Source organism: Teleopsis dalmanni, chromosome 2, assembly GCF_002237135.1.
Source record: "Teleopsis dalmanni isolate 2A chromosome 2, ASM223713v2, whole genome shotgun sequence".
In the NCBI taxonomy this organism is placed as follows: Eukaryota; Metazoa; Arthropoda; class Insecta; order Diptera; family Diopsidae; genus Teleopsis; species Teleopsis dalmanni.
This window is the reverse complement of record NC_051847.1, coordinates 121,511,313-121,518,606: the sequence shown is the minus strand read 5'-3', so window position 1 is coordinate 121,518,606 and position 7,294 is coordinate 121,511,313. Positions and strand designations below refer to the sequence as shown.

At 31.0% G+C, this 7,294-nt stretch overlaps 1 protein-coding gene across 1 annotated transcript in view; it reads left to right on the top strand.

Moving 5' to 3' along the window:
* LOC119675603 (dynein heavy chain 5, axonemal-like) overlaps positions 1–7,294 on the top strand; it is a 73,589-nt gene that overhangs the window by 48,315 nt on the left and 17,980 nt on the right. The gene's annotated exons all lie outside the window — the stretch shown is intronic.

The following is a 7,294-nucleotide window of genomic DNA, read 5'->3' as shown; positions in this document are numbered from 1 at the left end:
TCAAGTACTGAATTCAAATTCTCTATCCAAATACTATCAACTGGACCATCTAATACAAGCCAGACATGCTCACCACTCTTCAATTTTAAAGTTTTGCGCCAAAGTGCTGAAAATATGCCATCAGTCCAATCATTTGTAGCCACATCCAAACGGCCAAACATTTGTGCTGCAGTTATGGCTTTTGGATTCATTCGCATCTCACGATGATTATCACCCATTTGTGTCAGTGCTTTCATGAGTGTGTGAATGCAAGTAGTTTTACCCGCACCACTTGGACCTAATGTCATTATGCCATGCCGAACAGTTTGAGTCTCATATAATTGTATCAGCTTAAGAACCCACGGAGGATGATAGACTAAACTAGCCTCTTCTGCTTGTTGTGCAATGGCAGCCTCCAGTTCGGGATAGTTAGTCTTTTCAAGGGTCTATACGTTTTACGTGAGAGTTAAATGTAAAAATTTCAATGACTTTTTAATAACTTTTAAAAAAAATGAAAATAGTCATATTTATATAAACCGATATTAATTTTAAATGGTTTAAACCTGATACAATTTTTATTATATATATTGTATTATAAGTTTTAAATATCTTTATAGGATGCATACTCAAAATAATAAAATTTGCATAAAATTTGCATTTCTCTGTATGATCTCACGAACCTGATTGGGAAACAAATCCGAAACCAACGATATGAATAACGGCTCATCCTCATCTATTAGTTTTGATAAATTCATATCGCGTAGGACTCGCATCACAATCGTACTCTCGCTATCCTTTGAGTTCCTCCGCTTTGCTGCACCCAATGTCCGTAGCACAGACAATATATTTCTGAGACCAAAATCATAATGCACCTGCTTTGTCAGCTGCTCTTCGCACAGCTTGTATAAAGTGTAAAATTTACGTGCCAATGTTATATTTTCAAGGAAACCACATGACGCCAACTTGACACGTATAATAATTTGTCTGTCCGGCACCATCATAGCAACTGTGCGGAACTGTATCTTTAAGTTCTCTGGTAATTCCTTGCGACCCGCATAACCAGGATTCTAGCGCAAAAACATGTAAAAAGAATTGCACTGCACTTAAATTTCACCAAAAAATTTTATGTGCATTCAAAGATTGTTTATATATTTTTTTTTTAAAAACAAAAATAAAGTGTAAAAATTGTCAGCATCAACTTAAATTTCACGTTTCATGAGTTATGACTGTGTCAAAATAAATCTCTTGACTCGCAGACAAAAAGTGATGTGAATGCAGCAGATTGTGACTGACAAAAGTATTGAGTGTGTTTATTTTGAGCAGAACATTCAGTATTTTTTTTTTTTGATTATAAACAAAATTGTTTGTTAACGTTTCATGAAGTAATGTGAGTCTTGTATCTCAGTTAAAACATTACATGAAATATTAAATCAAAAATAATCCAAACGTATGTGATATTTAAAGAATTTGTGACATTACTTCAGTTAAGTGTTTAGAAATGACACATTGCATATGACTTTTCATAGCATAAAATAACTAGTGGGTTTGAAAAAAGATTTGTTATCATCATTTATAAGAGTCTGGAGTATAAAAATCAAAAAAATTCAACTACGAGATTTTTAAAATTTCGTTCAGTAATATTTTATCAAGATCGGTACTATGGGTGTCCAATTTTTAATCTCTGGCTTCTCAGTCATAGGCTAACTACAAAACTAAGCGATCTCTTGTGGATAATTAGATGTTTGAATTAGATACAACGAAAACAAACCCAGCTTACATAAGTCCCAGCTAGCAACATTAAATAAAGGAGGGTTTGAAAAAAGATTTCTTTTCATCATTTATAAGAGTCTGGAGTATAAAAATCAAAAAAATACAACTACGAGATTTTTAAAATTTCGTTCAGTAATATTTTATCAAGATCGGTACTATGGGTGTCCAATTTTTAATCTCTGGCTTCTCAGTCATAGGCTAACTACAAAACTAAGCGATCTCTTGTGGATAATTAGATGTTTGAATTAGATACAACGGAATACAAACCCAGGTTACATAAGTCCCAGTTAGCAACATTAAATAAAAGAGTTAATAAAGGACTCCCTTTCGAAAAAAATTTCTTTGAAAATCCGTTGTATACATATAAATATGTTACAACAAGTTTGAAAGCATATATATTATGTATAAGTGTATATAGTAATATAGCTGTGGTCAGTTGGAATATTAATAAATTTATTTACTCCCATGGGTATTGGTTATTATCGACTTAGCTGATTATGCAGCATTATCAAGTAACTTGCGATATACCATTATGATAAATGTAGCCATCCTTTTAAGTCTAACATACTTTTGCCTTACTTTGAATGTTTATATTGAAATTTTTATGAATAAAAATATATTGTTTTGCTGCATAGTACCAACAAACAAAAATAAAATGTAACAACCATGTTTTAATCTTACATACATATACCAGTATATAGTCAACCTATAAACCACTTATTATTTTATTTATTGTATATATTAACACCAGATTTCTGATATTCGACGGTTATTCCTATTCATAAATGGATTAATATAACTACAAAATAATTGTTTGTGGTTGGTGTGGTTTTAATTGGTAGTAAAACATTAATTTTAAGAGTTCACCCATTTACGCGAACTCTATTGAAACAAGAACTACTTGACATAATGCCGTATTTCATAATTATGTTAAGAGATGAAATATATAACAAATTTAATATCAATTCTATAACTATTCAATATATAAACTAAATGTCACAGCAATAAGCTTTAAAAAAGTAACAGAATTTTTCTATACTTCTATAGTAGAATGAACACGACAACCAAAATACTTGTTCAAGACGAATGAGCCCATGCAATCAAAACAATATCACTTTGTTCAATAGGACAACTTCATGGTCTCCCCAATAAACTTTTTTCAAAATATGCTAAACAAAAATTTGTTTTGATAAAAATACCTTTAGCAAAGATATAGTACCGAGAAACCACAAGAAGTAACAGAATTTCACAGCCTTTTAAAACTAAACATGAATTTTCTCTAAATAAAGTACAGTCTAAACTCTCTATAACGAACCTCTCTATAACGAATTTCTCTCTATAACGAAGTTTTGTTGAAGACACAGCGATTTTCATATATTTGAATTTCTCTATAGCGAATCTCTTTACAACGAACCTCTCTATAGCTAAGACCTCATTATAACGAAGTTTTTTGTAGGCATCAACGACTTCGTTATAGAGAGGTTTGACTGTATATTTAAATATCGAATATTGCATCTAATGATAGCCCACTCATAAAGTGAACAGATATATAAATATTTAGAAATGATATTAAATTTAAAACTGGTGTTGCGAAAAAATCATCTTTTGCAAATAAAACTTCATACATCTAAACTTCTATAAAAAAAAGTCTCTTACTTCTAGTGAAAAATGGATCTAGTGAAAAAGAATCATGAACGTGATCACAAATAAAACAATAAAAAACTGTTTAAAAAATATTATTCCTTTGATATATAAATGTGTTTTTAGAAGTTTTTGCCTATTATATATACATTTTCTTATCTTCCGGAGTTCTTGGTAAGCATCATCATTCAACGAGGTTATTGAAAAAAAAAAAAAAACAAAATATTATTCTTATATTAATATAAAAAAAGGAATATTAATATATTAAGTTTCGTTGACGAAAGTGCAGCGAATTCCTTTGTGATTGATATGAATCATTGAGTATACACCAAATATATAGGACGATTCATTGTTATTATTACCTAATTTCGAATTAGATAATTAAGTATTTTAGCCCCTAGTGATACCGTATGGACCGTAGAAAATATGCTAGAGGAACCCATTTATGAAGACACGAAACGAGCAATAGAGAAGTTAAAAAACTTTAAATCGTCTGAAGAAGATTCTATAAACGCTGAACTGATCAAATACGCCGGAGAAGAACTTCACAAACAGCCACATGAATTACTACTTTAAAATTTGGAGAACAGAAAAAATGCCAGAAGAGTGGTATACAAGCTTAGTAGTTCCTATATATAAAAAATACAACAAAACGAGCTGTGCTAACTAAAGAGGTATATCTCTTCTTAATGTTTGCTATAAAATATTCTCGAACATATTGTATGAAAAACTAAACATGTACGCAGAAGAAATACTGGGAGATTATCAATGTGGTCTTAAAACCGGTCGCTCAACAACAGACCAATGCTTCGTTATGTCACAGATTTTCGAGAAGTGTTATGAGTTCAACATTAACATACATTGTTTATTTATAGACCTTAAACAAGCATTCGATAAGCTCAACAGAAACTACATTGATTACTATCTAAGAAAACTTAATTAGTATGACTGTAATGCATGCAAACGCTAAAATAATCCTGAATGGTCAACTTTCAGACTAATTTGAAACCAAATCTGGTGTACGTCAAAGTGATTCTCTATCGACGCTTCTGTTCAATCTGACCCTATGTTACATGCAGCTATCAACGAAATAGATCAAGGAGGTACAATATTTTATAAATCTACACTAATATGCTCCTATGCTGACGATATTGTCATTATTGCAAGAAACAAGGAGTATCTTCAAAGCATTTTCATACAACTAGAACAAACTACAAAGCAAATAGGCCTCAGAATAAACGAAGAAAAAACTAAATACATGACAAAATTTCCCCAAGATAGTCACATCAGAATAAGCAGTCACAATTTCGAGTCTATAAACGAGTTTAAATATGTAGGCGTAATTCTCAGCACAAGTAAAGGTGCGACTCTTGCAATGCAAGATCGATTTCAAACAGCTAACGGTGCATATTTTGCCCATATCAAGCTTATGAAATCAACGTTACTATCAAAGGAACAAAAGTTGCGCATATATAAAACTATCATTACCTACGGCTGCGAAACATGGGTTCTTAAATCCAGCGACAACAACCTGCTACTGAGATTCGAAAGAAAAATACTCTGGAAAAGATTTGGCCCGGTGTATATCGTATACGGTATAACGACGAATTAAATGTCTTGAAAGAAGGCCGCACTATAATATGATACATAAAAGCCCAAAGATTGCGCTGGTATGGACACGCCCTACGAATGAGTAACGAAAGCATGACTAAGAAAATTTTCGAGACTTTGTCTCGAGTAGAAAAAGAGAACGACCGCAACGAAGATGGTTTACGAATTAAGTGTCTTGAAAGAAGGCCGCACTATAACATGATACATAAAAGCCCAAAGATTGCGCTGGTATGGACACGCCCTACGAATGTATAACGAAAGCATGACTAAGAAAATTTTCGAGACTTTGTCTCGAGTAGAAAAAGAGAACGACCGCAACGAAGATGGTTACTAGATGTAGAAGACAACATACGAACGATAAGAATAACACAACACAGAAAAAAAGCGAAATGCAGAGAAGAATAGAAGCGTATTGTAGAGGAGTGGTCCATCCCAGACTGTGATGCCAAAATGATGATGACGATTAAGAATTTTAAATGTATTTTTAAATTAAAAGAGAGCTTCATCTTACATTTATTCAACTCTTTTTTACTCTATTATACGTCATGAAACCACATATGTCGTATATGTCTAAATGTCATGAAACCTCATTTTTCATGCTTATTTAGTTGCATATTAAGTTTTTACAGAAATTTATTTTTTTCGATACATTTAGCAATGATTATATTTTGGACTACATTTTTTAACATAATCCAAAGGATATATGTTTTAAAAAAAATTATTTATTTAATTGCTCTCTTAACACAGACAGCTCAACACTTTTATAAAAAGATACTTTAGTACTTCAAATGTTGACAAAGATGTTATTGCCTCATAGCCCAATTAAGATAATTCGGTTCATTTAAATTATAACAAATAAAACAATAATTTATCCTTATTCTATACTTCACAAATATTTCTAAATTTTGATAGAAACTTAGTTCTAGATGGAACTCTGAAGAGTTGAAAAAAGAATGTCTTCAGAATTTCTTCAACAAGATGCTATGTACAGTGACTCCATCGCATAATCGGACAAGCATTTGTTCGATATAAATGTGTTCTAAACTTTAAAAAAAATGCTAAAAATATGATTTTTTTTGCTTTAATTAATACTTCACATACTTATTTATCTAAATTATAAAAAAAAATAAAACATTTCTCATAATAACTGTAAATTTAAAGTAAAAAACAAAACCAACACAATTTTTTGGGCTCAACGCATAATCGGACAAAATGAAGCAGCCATGTTTAAAATGCTGTTATTTTACAAATAATAACAATAAATAATTATTTTATTTTTATGTAATAATAATAATAATCTGTAATAATTCTCACAACAAATTTAACAATTAAATAATATTAAATAGTATTACAATAGCACCAAATGGAAAGCAATCTACTATCGAAATTAGGCAATTAATAATTAAATTGAATTTTGAAAGTAAAACCGTTAGAGAAATTGCCAATTTAGTTGAAATAAGTCAATCTACTATTCAAGACATTATCAAGAGGTCCCATGATGAGTTTAGGCTGGCCAATAAGATCAGAGCAGCTTAAGGCACTATACTAAATGATCGAGAAAAGCGTTCGATATTGAAAGAATAAAGAAAAATCCTTTTAAGGATTTTATAGTAAGGATTATATATTAAGGATTATATAGTATAGTGCTTAAGGCACTATACTAAATGATCGAGAAAAGCGTTCGATATTGAAAGAATAAAGAAAAATCCTTTCAAAACCGCAAAAGACCTTAAATTATCATTAAAACCCCCCCCCTGGGAAAGATATATGCTTAAATACTATTCGCAATACATTACATAAATTCGATTATCACGGAAGAATTGCCAAAAAGAAGCCGTTTATAAGTATTAAAAATATAAACAAAAGAATAAAATTTGTTAAGGAATATTTACTAAAAAGAGAAAGCTTTTGGAATCAAGTTAATTGGTGGTAAATCATCTTAAACACATTTTCATTGTCAATTTTCAGTTTTTTAAGGTTTTGTTCACTGATAATAGTAAATTTAATCTGAATAGATCTGATGGTAAGATGCAGAATTCAATCATCACAATACAAAAATCACTATAAAACATGGAGGAGGCTCTGTTATGGTTTGGGGTTGTATGTCGAGTGCGGGAGTAAGTAATTGCATTTTATAGATAGTAAAATTGACAAATCTGGATACCTCGACATTCTGAAACAGAATGTAAAGCAAAGTGCAGAGAAGTTGAGTATCGCAGAAAATTTTAATTTTTATCAGGACAACGATCGCACGTCGTAGTAAAGCTTTGGTTGATCTATAACTGCCCCAAAC